Raw genomic sequence first — 12,704 nt, forward strand, 5'->3', positions numbered from 1 at the left:
CAACTGCTACGACGAATCCAGGGCTCGGCACGTCTATCCACAACATCTCCCCCTTTTAATAACCGAAGGGTCGAACCGACGCGGGTGGTATTCCACAACGGAATACCAGCGTGGTGACACCCTTCGACCGATGGTACGTAGTGCGGCCCGTGATGCTGCTGCGCTCATATTCCCGGGGCGGCGGCGATGATGCCGCGTTCGCGTTCCACGGGTTGCGGCTGTTGTTTCTGGAGCGGCGGCGATGAAGCCGCGTTCGCTGTCCTCGGGTCGCGTCTGCGATGATGACCTGTTGTCCCGGGGCGACGGCGATGATGCTGCGTTCACTGTCCTCGGGAGCGTCTGCTATGGTGCACCGTTGTCCCGGGGCGGCGGCGATGATGCCGCGTTTGCGTCCTCGGGTTGTAGCGTCGCTGCTACGCCTGCCGGGAGGTGAGCGTGATGCCGCGATGAAACCTTGCGCCGGCAGGGCCATGACCGGTGACAGCGATGGCGTCTCTGGCTGGACGTGCTGGGTTTGCTGCAGGTGAGGCGGAATGTGTCGACGCCTATGATGTAAGGCTGCTGCGTTGCAGCCGAGGCGACTAACGTGTCGCCGTTGGTGATGCGGGGCTCGAGCCGCGGCGGGAATGCGACCTCGCCGATGACGTGCTGCGGTGCTGCAGCCAAAGCAACTTGCGCGTTGCTGTTGGTGTTGCGGGGCTCGAGCTGCGGCGGGATAGCTGCTTCGCCGATGACGTGCTGCAGGGCTCGAGCCGGGGCGGAATGTGCCGTCGCCCTTAATATGCGGCTGCAGTGGGTGGTGTGTAGCCGGCTGCCCAATGCAGCGGTCGCCAGTGATGGGACAGCAGCCGGGGCCACGGTGTCTGCGGTGGCGGCGGCCCGATGTTCCGCGGTATCCCAAAGGCACAGGGAACCGTGCCATCGCGATGGCCGCTGCAATGATGCTGCAGAAAGGCCAGACGAAACGCGATGGCTGCTGCGGGTTCTGTAGGATCCTCCTTGCGCAAGAGGATCCCATCCTCGTCGCCACTTTTATGTTTGAACTATTTACAAGATTTATTGCACGAATTAAATAATACAAAACACAATATATTGAAGTATGAGGTCGCGCGCACGAGCCGCACCGTGAGCCCTACCGGGCGCCCTGCTCGACCGGTAGCCTGTTACACACTCACTCGGGTTAGGTGCGCTCTGTACACACTTAGCGCGCATCGCTAAGTGCGGCGTATTAGTGTGCGTGAGCGCAGCGTCGATTCCTGGATGTCGACCAGCAGCAGCGCAACTGCTACGGCGAATCCAGGGCTCGGCACGTCTATCCACAACAGTAAGCGACAGAATAAACAGTGGATTCTACACTGAGCACTGACCATCGAAATAGATGAATCCATTTGCAAGTAAACAAACACACACAAATATGTTTTACAACAAACGAATTTAAACCCACACGTTTAATCGCTTCCTTTGCATACCCAGCCAACAATTTCCGAAGGCGCCCCGTGTAAAAAATTTTTACTTTAAGCTTTCCTTAAGTTTTTACACTAGCAGCAGCTAAAGTAAAAACTTTCAGCACGGCACAAACCGACGCACACATTCAAATGCTTGGATTGCTGGTCCTGCTCACGCATACATTTGTATTTATCCCTCCCCTTATATTTTCGGATTGCTGGTTGTAGTAGTGACGCTTTTTCTTTTTGCTTTATGCACACTTTCGCATGCTATTTATTGGTGTTACTCTTTCCACATGCGTTTTGGCACACTCACACTCTGTATACGGCAGGATGCTTCACCCCTTCCAAATGCTGCGGTTGCTTTCTGTTACCCTTCCTCTCGTTCTTCCTTCTACCCTCTGCGCTAGGATATCCTCGACTGGTGCTGCGCGTGTTCAGCCGGCGCCTGTCTGGAAATGACGTCACGGACTGGTGCTGCGCATGTTTAGCCGTATCCTAGGCGTCCTTGAAGTGCGCTCTTCTACGAAAAAGCTGTGATGAAATCTGTCGATGAAAATTAACCAATAATTAATCCATGTTTTTTTATAAGAAAAAAACAAACTAAACAATATTTTGCACATAAGATTAAAGAAACGCTTACCTTTATATTTTAAAACCGGACACCGTTTTCCTTCCGTCGATCGTTTTGCGGGATATTGGCAACCGTCGATTAACATGCGCGTGCACTGTAACTTTTTAGACGACAAGCGTTAGTTGAATGTATCCATTGAAACACACACGAGGATAAGAAACTTACCTTAGAAATTTACAAGGATAAATCATTCCATTATTGAAGAAGAAGGAACACGGCACAAAACGTAAACGAGCAAAGTACGGGGCACAAGAAATCACACATCACTCCAACACACCCTTCCACAGTGAAAGTTCTGGACAGACTGAGGATGCCTAACACCCGGATGAGCGCGATAGCAGAAAAATCATGGGAGATCGAGAGAGATGTGTAGTCTCGGTTCAGCGGAATACGCATGCAGATGCATGCGTGTGTGTCACTCGAAGGATATCGGTTTCCCCTTCTCCCGTTTTTCGTTCATAGGCCACACGATCGGCGTTGTGCCGTCCAAAATCTAGAGAAAGAAGACATGCTCTCTCGCTTTGGCACACAGGAAAGTTTTCCAATAGCTTCGGTTTTGCTGGTTGGGTAGTTAAACACATTTTGAGGTGAAAAATGTTTAGCAAATGAATTACCCATGTATAAAAACTTACTTTAACAACATTGAAGTGGCCGCTTCTGTGGTCGTGTGGTTTAACCCACCAAATTGACAGTGTTTTGGCTTTGTTTGATGCAACTGGATTTTTAGTACATGAAATTGGAGGCGTTTTCGGTATCTTGGTTATTTGGGTCCCTATACCCTTGTAGCGACCAGAGTTCCATCTGGTGCATACACCTAGAACAACGACCAAAAATGTTCGACGGGCGAACTAGAGTGAGATGACCAGTGCACAATGGGCATTTGCCGGGATGAAATTCAAAAAATCAACTTTGTAATAGCGCAATTCCAAACAATAGGTTTTAATACTAAGGGTTAAACTAAGAAAAATACCAAATATGAGCTCTTTATCTTTTCTGGTTCTCTAGAAAAGACCTCTCTAAGTCGAGACTTATTAAAAAAACGCAGAAAAATCTTCATTTTTTTGGAAAACTTTGAACCTTTGTAACTTTTTCAAATATGAACCGATTTTGATAAATTTAGACATTTTAAAAAGGATATTCAGTCAGCTTTATAAATACATAAAAGATTTTGAGTTAAGTTAATTTTATGCAAAAATATACGATAATAACTTGATGAGTAGATATTAAATCTGGTGATATTTCTGCGGTTTTACTTGTTGGCAAAAAACACAACTCGATCCATTTACAACTTATGTCACTCTCTTCTTTTATTTCATATGTTTTTTTCTGTTGTTGACTTCCGCAGCCTTCATGGCAGTTATCTTGATAAACTGTAGTGAGTTGGAATTTGCTTGCGCATTTATAACGCCGGTTTGAGTTGACCGTTATAGTTGTGGCGTCAACATTCCGGCCACCTTGAAATAACCAGCTTATTTCAAATCATCCTCAATTGGTAGCAAAGCAATTCGTGTAACTGGCCTTGTGATGATCTTTCCTCGAGGAGTTCGCAAAGAAACTACACGAACTATGTTGTCCTTACCGGGATGTAGGTCTGTTATGATACCAAGAGGCCATTGAGCAGGTGGCATGTTGTCTTCCTTCAATATCACCACCCTTCCAACTTCAATTTTGATAGCAAGTTTTCGCATGTTGGTTGTTCTAGCTTGCAGCTGTTGTAAGTACTCAGGGTACTATCTTGACCATATGGCCTGCAGTATTTTCTGAGTGTGTCTCTGTTGATGACAGCGCCGCATAATTAGGTCATCACGGCCTGGGAACTGACCGACCGAACGAAAACAATTGTAAGCAAATCTAATGTAAACAATATCGACCAAATAAAAACTGCTGATCGCGATCGATCAGCAGAAAATTAGTATATAAGTTAGGAATAAGCATGAATAAAATGACTTTCAAGCACAAGAACTCAAAGACTAAGTTGTTTGTCTGTTCCAAGCCAAGTCGGACGGTAAAATCCTCCTGTCTTGGCGCTAGAAGGTCCCGTTAAAAAATATGTGTGTCCAAAATGCTACACAATAGCTGAGGAACGCAAGGGAAATAGGGAGGCCTTAATGCAAACAGAGAGGCTACTAAAAGAAAAAACTGAAGCGGAAAAAAGAACTAGAGAAGAAAACGAAAGGTGGGAGAAGGAAATCGAAAGACTAGAAGACATATTAAGAAATGAAGAAATACATAACCAATCCGACACAACTCACCTACAAGACGACCTACAGACACTTACAACAAACGTAAATAAAATGGCAAACTTGGGTTTTGCTCCACGCAAGAAGACAGTTTTAAAACTTCCGGATTTCTATGGCAATTATAGAACATGGCCTCGTTTTAAACTACTGTTCGAAGAAACCACTCGAACAGAAAAATTTACGAATTTGGAAAACCTTACACGGCTCCAAATTCACCTTAAGGGAGATGCATTGCGATCCGTTAGCGGGTTGATGTTGAACCCAAGTAACGTGGATGCAATCTTGGAAAGATTGGGGAGGCTATATGGCAACCCAGTTAGCATTTTTAACGCCTTACTAAAAGACCTTATGGTGGTTAAACGGGCATCTTTGGAAAATCCATCTTCGATTATTGAGTTCTGTAACGCACTGAATAACATGGTGGAAAATATGACCATGTTGAACCAAACGGAGTACTTGATGGACCAAAGGCTCCTTACAGATCTGGTCGCCAAACTCTCTCCGGACCTTAAAACCAGGTGGCTCAGAGATTCACTTAACGAGGAAGGTGACAAAATCAAAATCTTGAAAGATTTCAGCAAATGGTTGAAACCAACAGAAGACGTGGCGATCACACTTCTTGCTATGGAAGGTGGTCAAAGAGACAGACCGGCGAGGCTGAATACTCACTATTCAGCCAGCCATCAAGTTTCAAATAAAAGCCGTCTAATTTGCAGCCGTCCTCATGAAACCATATCTTGTTACAAGCTAAAGAATGCCTCAGTAAACGAAAGATGGAAAATGCTGAAGGAGAAAAATGTTTGCACTAACTGCTGCAAATTCTCTAACCATGCGGCCATTAACTGTCGCTCAAGGCCGCAGTGTACAGTGGATGGTTGTGGACGACGACACAACACCATATTGCATGAAGAAAAATTCAACTCAATGGGCGCGGCGTCAAAAGCACATTTAAATTTTCATCAAAACTCGGAACAATACCTATTTCAAGTTCTGCCAATAACTGTCTATAACGAAAACAACTCCATCGAAACATTTGCATTGATAGACCCAGGATCCTCAACGAGCCTCATGACAGAAAGCCTAAGACAGAAACTAAATCTGCATGGCCCAAGGAAGCCGTTAACACTTTCGTGGACAAATGGATGCAACCAGGTAGAGGATACAAGCACGTCGGTATCTCTGAAACTCAGAGGTCCAAACGGCAGGCTGCTTTATGTTAAGGACATTAGGACAGTAAATGAACTGTACCTACCCACTCAAAGCATCAATGCAAACGTGTTGAAGAGAAAATTTTCCCACTTAAAGACGGTAAATATTTCAAGCTACAAAAATGCTAAACCCACCATTCTGTTAGGACTTCCACATGGTTATTACACGCAAGCTGTGGAGTCCAAATCAGGAGCGCCCAATGAACCAGTGGCACACAAAACACGCATTGGTTGGGTCGTATTTGGAAAGTGCAGAGATGGTGATGCAAAAGAAAATCAACATCTTTTCACAATACAGGATAAGAAAGAGGAGGAAGAAAAGTCAATGAGGGACCTGATGAAAAGGTTTTTTTCAACAGAAGAATTTGGCGTAAGGGAAACCAAATTCACCCCAAAATCAAAGGACCATGAAAGAGCCCTAAGTGTAATGAATGACACACTGAAATATACAAATAATCAGTATGAGATTGGCCTACTTTGGAAAGATCCCAATGTATCCTTACCAAGCAGCTACGCACAGGCGCTAAGAAGGCTCGAAAGTCAAGAACGGAAAATGAAAGGTAATGACGAGATGAAAACCTGGTATAAAAATCAAATTACTGATTATGTTCAGAAAGGTTACGCTCGTAAACTAACACCATTTGAATTGCTGAATAGAGATCCAAAGATCAATTACATTCCCCATTTTATGGTCATCAATCCAAATAAGCCAACTCCAAAACCAAGACTGGTTTTCGATGCAGCTGCAAAGAACGAAGGGATTTCACTTAACTCTACTCTCTTGTCCGGACCAGACGCCACTACGTTAATTTTTGGAGTATTAATCCGCTTTCGCGAATACCCTATCGCCTGTTCAGGGGACATCAAGGAGATGTTCCATCAGATACGGATCCGCAAAGAAGATCAAGTGGCTCAACGATTTTTATTCAGGGATAATCCACGCAACGAACCCCAAGTATACGTTATGAACGTCATGACCTTCGGTGCCACATACTCTCCTGCTTGTGCCCAGTTCGTTAAAAATGAAAACGCCTTAAAATATAAAGACAAATACCCCACTGCATTGGAAGCAATAGTAAAAAACCACTATGTTGATGATTATCTTGATAGTTTTCGGACTATCAATGATGCAATCAAGACTATTAACGAGGTTTGCCTCATACATGATAGAGCGCATTTCTTTATGAGAATTTTCGTTTCTAACTGTCAGGAGGTAATAAGAAGCATCCCAGATGATAGATCCTCACAACAAGAGCTGCTGCACATCTCTAATAAAGATATGAATTTTGAGAAAATTTTGGGGCAATACTGGGACAAAACAAACGATGTGTTAAGGTATAAGCTTAAGCATACCCCGTGTTCCATAATTTCAAAAAGAGAAATGCTAGCCTACTTGATGATATGATCCATTGGGGCTAGCGGCAAACTATACTACGCAAGCGAAGGTCATCATCCAAGAAATTTGGAAAACAGAACTGGATTGGGATAGCCCAGTACCAGAACGCATAATGGAACAATGGCAAAGATGGAAGGAAAGAATAAAGGAACTAGAACACATACAAATACCTAGATGCTACTCGGTGGCTAGCAATATCGAAGTAACTGAGTTACACACTTTCGTTGACGCTTCGGAGAAAGCGTTCGCAGCAGTAGTGTACTTAAGAACATTAACAGAAAAGGGGATTGACGTAAACATAGTGGCGGCAAAAACGAGAGTGGCACCAATAAAACCACTCTCAATCCTTAAGCTGGAACTTCAAGCAGCAGTACTCGGAGTCAGACTCGCCGAGACTGTTAAGGAGGAATTAAGAATTTTGCTATGTATTTTTTTTTTATTGAATTGTTACATCTTAATTAGGCCATACGGCCCGTTGAAGATTAATAAATAATAATAATAATAATTACCACTGATAGGGACTATTATTGGTCAGATTCCAAAACCGTCCTAGGATGGATCAATGCCGATCCACAAAAGTACAAACAATTTGTGGCGGTAAGAATTGGAGAGATTTTAGATACTACCAATGCTAGTCAATGGAAGTGGGTCTCCTCCGAAAGTAATCCTGCAGACGAAGCAACCAAGGTAGTTACAAGAAAATCTATATGGCTGAATGGCCCAGTATTTCTTAAACAAAGGGAAATTGAATATAGGGACCCCAAGCTAATCATTACTCATGAAGAAATCCGTCAAAATCTTATGATTAAAACCATAGAGAAGAGAACATTCAACTTTATAAAAACCGAATGGTGTTCAAATTGGCTAAGACTGAAGAGATCACTGGCAATCAATTTAAAATATATAGAATTTTTGAAAAGCAAGGTCAAGCGATTAGCATTTTCCCCGATAGTAGAAAAGGAAAACCTGGATAAAGCAGAAAAACTCCTATTGCAAAAGGCACAATGGGAGATATACGAAGATGACTTAGTTCAGCTTTCACTCAATGGACAAGTCTCTAAAAACAGCACAATAAAGAATCTCAATCCACAAGTAATAGAAGGACTACTACGAGCAAGGGGACGATTACCAAATATATGCTACCTCTCCGATGACGTGAAACAACCCATAATATTACCCAAGAGGCATCACGTGACAGAATTGATCATACAGCATTATCATGAACGCTACATGCATAAAAAGATGGAAGCAGTTATTGCGGCAATCCGGCAAAGGTTTTGGGTAATCGACCTTAGGGCCGTGGTAAGAAGCGTGATCAGCAAATGCCAGCGTTGCAAAAATGAACGCGCACGTCCCATTGCCCCGATAATGGCCCCCCTTCCAGAAAGCCGAGCCGCTGTGTTCAAAAGACCCTTCACCCATACAGGTGTAGATTACTTTGGACCCATGACAGTGTCAATCGGAAGAAGGGTAGAAAAAAGATGGGGAGCGATATTCACGTGTATGACAACGCGCGCTATACATTTAGAAATCGCTAAAGACTTAAGTACAAATTCCTTCATAATGTGCCTAAAAAATGTGCAGCATAGGCGTGGAAAGATTTGTCACATATACAGTGACAATGGTACAAACTTCGTTGGGGCAAACAGGCAAATAACGGAACTCATCGAAAGATGTGCAACCAACGGTATCAAATGGCACTTCAATCCCCCGGCCGCGCCTCACTTTGGAGGTGTATGGGAGAGAATGGTCCGAGAGGTCAAGAGCTTGCTGCCAAATAATGATAATATGCCAGAAGAAGTATTAAGATCGGCCTTTATCGAGATCGAATTTATTCTCAATAATAAACATCTTACTCACATCCCCCTAGAAACTGAAGACGACGAACCTCTCACACCGTTTCACTTCTTGATAGGGTGTTCCGGAGAGGCCGAACCTACGCCAGCCGGGATTTCAGCAGCTGAAGCTAGCAGAAACAACTGGAAGAAGGCACAAGTTATCACCCAAAACTATTGGGAACGTTGGTTGAAGGAGTACCTCCCAACATTAGCCAAACGAGAAAAGTGGATAGAACGCTCAGACCCAATACAACCTGATGACATAGTCGTCTTCCCAGACGAACAACGCGTGGGTAGGTGGTTAAAGGGCCGGGTAGTAGAAGTTTATCCCGCTAAAGACGGGCAAGTTAGATCCGCAAAGATTAAAGTTGAAAACGGCGAATACAAACGCCCTGTTATCAACTTATCAGTACTAGAAGTAAAGGGCAAGAAAATTGCAGACGTACCTTCGTGGGGAGTTAAAAGACCGGTCAACATCGCCTACGTCAAGAAATTAGCTGAACAAATAAAAACTCCTCCTGCAAAAAGGAGGAAGCATCTCGTAAAACCTTATAATGGCCCGGTATCTATGCATTATACGGTATCATAGGTTGTAAGCCTGTTAGCCGCATGGAAACTAACAGACAATCTTTCAGTTAAACCAGTTGAAGAAGCTGGTATATTCTTCAACCACGAAGGAACGCTTCTCTTGAAAAGGGGTGTGTGGGAAACAACCTTCCACACAAAATACACCCCGAAAATGACACAGAGACTTTACTGACAATGGAGAAAGAGGTGACCACAGTATTCAAGGCACTGAGCGACATGGACACTAATCTTCTAAATTTGAAATTGACATTACAACAAAACATTCGACACGCACTTCAACTCTCACAGACTGCAGTAAAAAGACGAACCAAACGATCTAGCGGCATATTTGGATTTTTGAAAGGTATTCTTTTTGGAGAAGACGATATTGACGAACAGTTAGCCCTCTTTAGAGCTTCTGAAGACCAGAAATTGAAACATATATCGGAAGACATGACTCATAAAATCAAGCAGGGTGACAGACTTAGGAACGAACTTAATATGAAAATAGACCACATGAACGAAGGTATTAAGAGTCTTAATAAAAACTTCAATGAAAACAAAAAAAAACGTACTTATAAAGCATGTCACAGAAACAATCATGCTAGCTGAAGACATAGTACAATACATTACGACAAGGTATCTAGAGTTAGAAATCCAGCCCCTTAGCATATTCGACTCGACGAAAATTTCCGAGAAGATACAATCAAGGTTACCCGATGGGTATATAATTCTAGACCACCCCCGAATTTCTAGCAAAGAGTTATTTAGGGGAGAAATAATAGTACATATTGAAAACGTCATCGTTTCGCAAGAGAGATTCGAAATATTCCATATCACTGTAATACCAAACCTAAAAAACTTTACAACTCTGGACTTAGATGAAAATGTAATAGCTATAAACGATATACACTATATATACCCTACAGATATTACGCGATACAATAGCACTCATCACGTGTCCTCCGATGTAGCCGTTAGAAGAGATTTGGATTGTATATCCTCATCTTTCAGACATATAAAAACAGAATGCTTGTGTGGTATAAAACCAATTAAAAACTCAATAACCAAATTTGTAAAGCTCTCCCAGCCGAACAAAATCCTATACTACTCTTCTCATCCTAACGAAATATACCTCAAATGTAACAAAACACTGACACATCCCGCGTATCAAGCGTACCAAGACTGTAAAATACAGACCAAGAACATAGAAATCCAGCCAACCATGAAAATTGAAGCTGTAGAAACAAAAATGTATTTCAAGCCGCTGGCCAAAATACTGAATTTAAGCGCAGAGCAAAAAGAAGAAACAAATAGGGATCAGCTCTACCTCATAATAATTACAAGTACAATAGCCTGCGTCGCCACTTTAATATTAGGAATAACCATAACATTTATTATCAAACAAGTACGAGCTAAAATGTACACTTTACGCCCCCCGCCGTTTAAACCGTCACCAAATAGTAACCCCTCTACGAGGAATTACGGGGGTCAGGATGTTGATGACAGCGCCGCATAATTAGGTCATCACGGCCTGGGAACTGACCGACCGAACGAAAACAATTGTAAGCAAATCTAATGTAAACAATATCGACCAAATAAAAACTGCTGATCGCGATCGATCAGCAGAAAATTAGTATATAAGTTAGGAATAAGCATGAATAAAGCGACTTTCAAGCACAAGAACTCAAAGACTAAGTTGTTTGTCTGTTCCAAGCCAAGTCGGACGGTAAAATCCTCCTGTCTTGGCGCTTCCCAACGAGTTCAGATTCGGTGCGGAAAATATAGTCTCCAATGAGACAAGCGGTTATCAGGAATAGTGGTTACGCTAGTATCTGGCACCATTTGAAAGTTAGAACCAACCAAGAAATGTCCTGGTGTTAAGACTTCAATATCCTCTGTTTCTGTAGGAATTGGTGTTAAAGGCCGCGAATTGAGGCACATTTCTATTTGAGTGCAAAGAATCATGAAATCTTCATAGATGATGGAGGTTGTTCCAATTTGCTTCAAAAGATGGGTTTTGACGGATTTGACTGCGGCTTCCCACAATCCCCCAAACTGAGGTGCTCGTGGTGGAATAAATTTCCAAGTGATTTCATTAACACCACACCAGTTGAATATTTTTTCTCTTGCAGTTTCATCTGCCTTGAGCATTGCATACAACTCATGCAGCTGATGTGAAGCTCCTTTAAAAGCAGTTCCATTATCAGAATGTAATTCACAGATCTTTCCTCGCCGTGAGATAAATCTTTGTAATGCTGAGATGAATGCTGCTGTCGATAAATCACTTACAACCTCGATATGGACAGCAGGAGTTGAGAAGCATACAAAAATGGCTATGTAGACTTTACGTGGAGTAGAGCGCCTGGTGTTGCATTTAACAAAGAACGGGCCACAGTATTCTACCCCTGACACTTCGAATGGTCTTGAAGGATGAACTCGACTGGATGGTAAGTCTGCGATTGGTTGTGTGATAAACGTTGGTTTTTGTTTGAAGCAAGTGATACATCGATGATATGCATTTCGAATAAGATTTCTTGCTCCGAGAATCCAAAATTTTTGCCGGAGTGTAGCCAACATCTGTTGAGGTGAACCATGTTGCAGCATGCTGTGACAATCTCTGACCAATAACAACACTAGTGGGTGTTTTGCTGCTAATATTATTGGATGCTTCGTTTCAGTAGGTAACTTGGCATGACTTAACCTTCCACCAACACGAATAAGCCCATCACCTAGGACCACAGGATTAACCCATCTTAATGGTGAAGAACGGGATATGGTTCGCTTACCTTGTAGCTCACTTAATTCCTCGGGATACATTTGCTTATGGTTTAGCAAGCACAAACATTTTTCTGCCGCCTTGAATTTGTCTGAGTTGAACCATGATGTAAATAGACTCTTTGGAATTTCAGATTGCTGCTTCTTCTTCACTGCTTGGTTGTGTTTCAAATAAACGATAAAGCGACGATAGATGACAACGGCACGCATGAGCTTCGTATATGTCGAATATCTATTGAATAACTTATCGCAAAACGTACCAGCGACTGTAGCCATGGCAACAATTGAAGAATTTCGGCGTTCTTCTTCAACAATGGACATGTCAGATTCGTCAACTGATGCACTAGGCCATGTTTCAGATACTTTGGACAGCCAAGTTGGTCCATGCCACCAACGGGAGGAATGAAGAAGTTCAGTTAGGTCCATACCTCTAGATATTTCATCTGCTGGATTGCCTATTACAGCAACGTGATGCCATTGACTAACATCAGATACTTCCAAAATCTGTGATGTTCTATTGGCTACAAATGTTTTCCATCTAGCAGGCGATGCATTGAGCCAATGAAGGACAGTTGTTGAGTCTGTCCAGAACACTATC

General features: G+C 42.9%; 2 long non-coding RNA genes across 2 annotated transcripts in view; one reads left to right on the forward strand and one right to left on the reverse strand.

Moving 5' to 3' along the window:
- Positions 1-1,470: 1,470 nt before the first annotated feature.
- On the reverse strand, positions 1,471-2,637 carry LOC133392949 (uncharacterized). The gene is made up of 3 exons (XR_009765911.1): positions 2,245-2,637; positions 2,089-2,179; positions 1,471-1,991 (listed from the first exon to the last, which is right to left on the reverse strand). It is a non-coding gene; the product is annotated as an uncharacterized LOC133392949 (long non-coding RNA).
- The window catches only part of LOC133392954 (uncharacterized), a 57,882-nt gene continuing 47,683 nt past the window's right edge, over positions 2,506-12,704 (forward strand). The window contains exon 1 of the long non-coding RNA XR_009765919.1: positions 2,506-2,646. This is a non-coding gene — a long non-coding RNA (uncharacterized LOC133392954). The remainder of the gene's footprint in view (positions 2,647-12,704) is intronic.

This window comes from Anopheles gambiae, chromosome 3 (genome assembly GCF_943734735.2).
Source record: "Anopheles gambiae chromosome 3, idAnoGambNW_F1_1, whole genome shotgun sequence".
Taxonomy (NCBI): domain Eukaryota; kingdom Metazoa; phylum Arthropoda; class Insecta; order Diptera; family Culicidae; genus Anopheles; species Anopheles gambiae.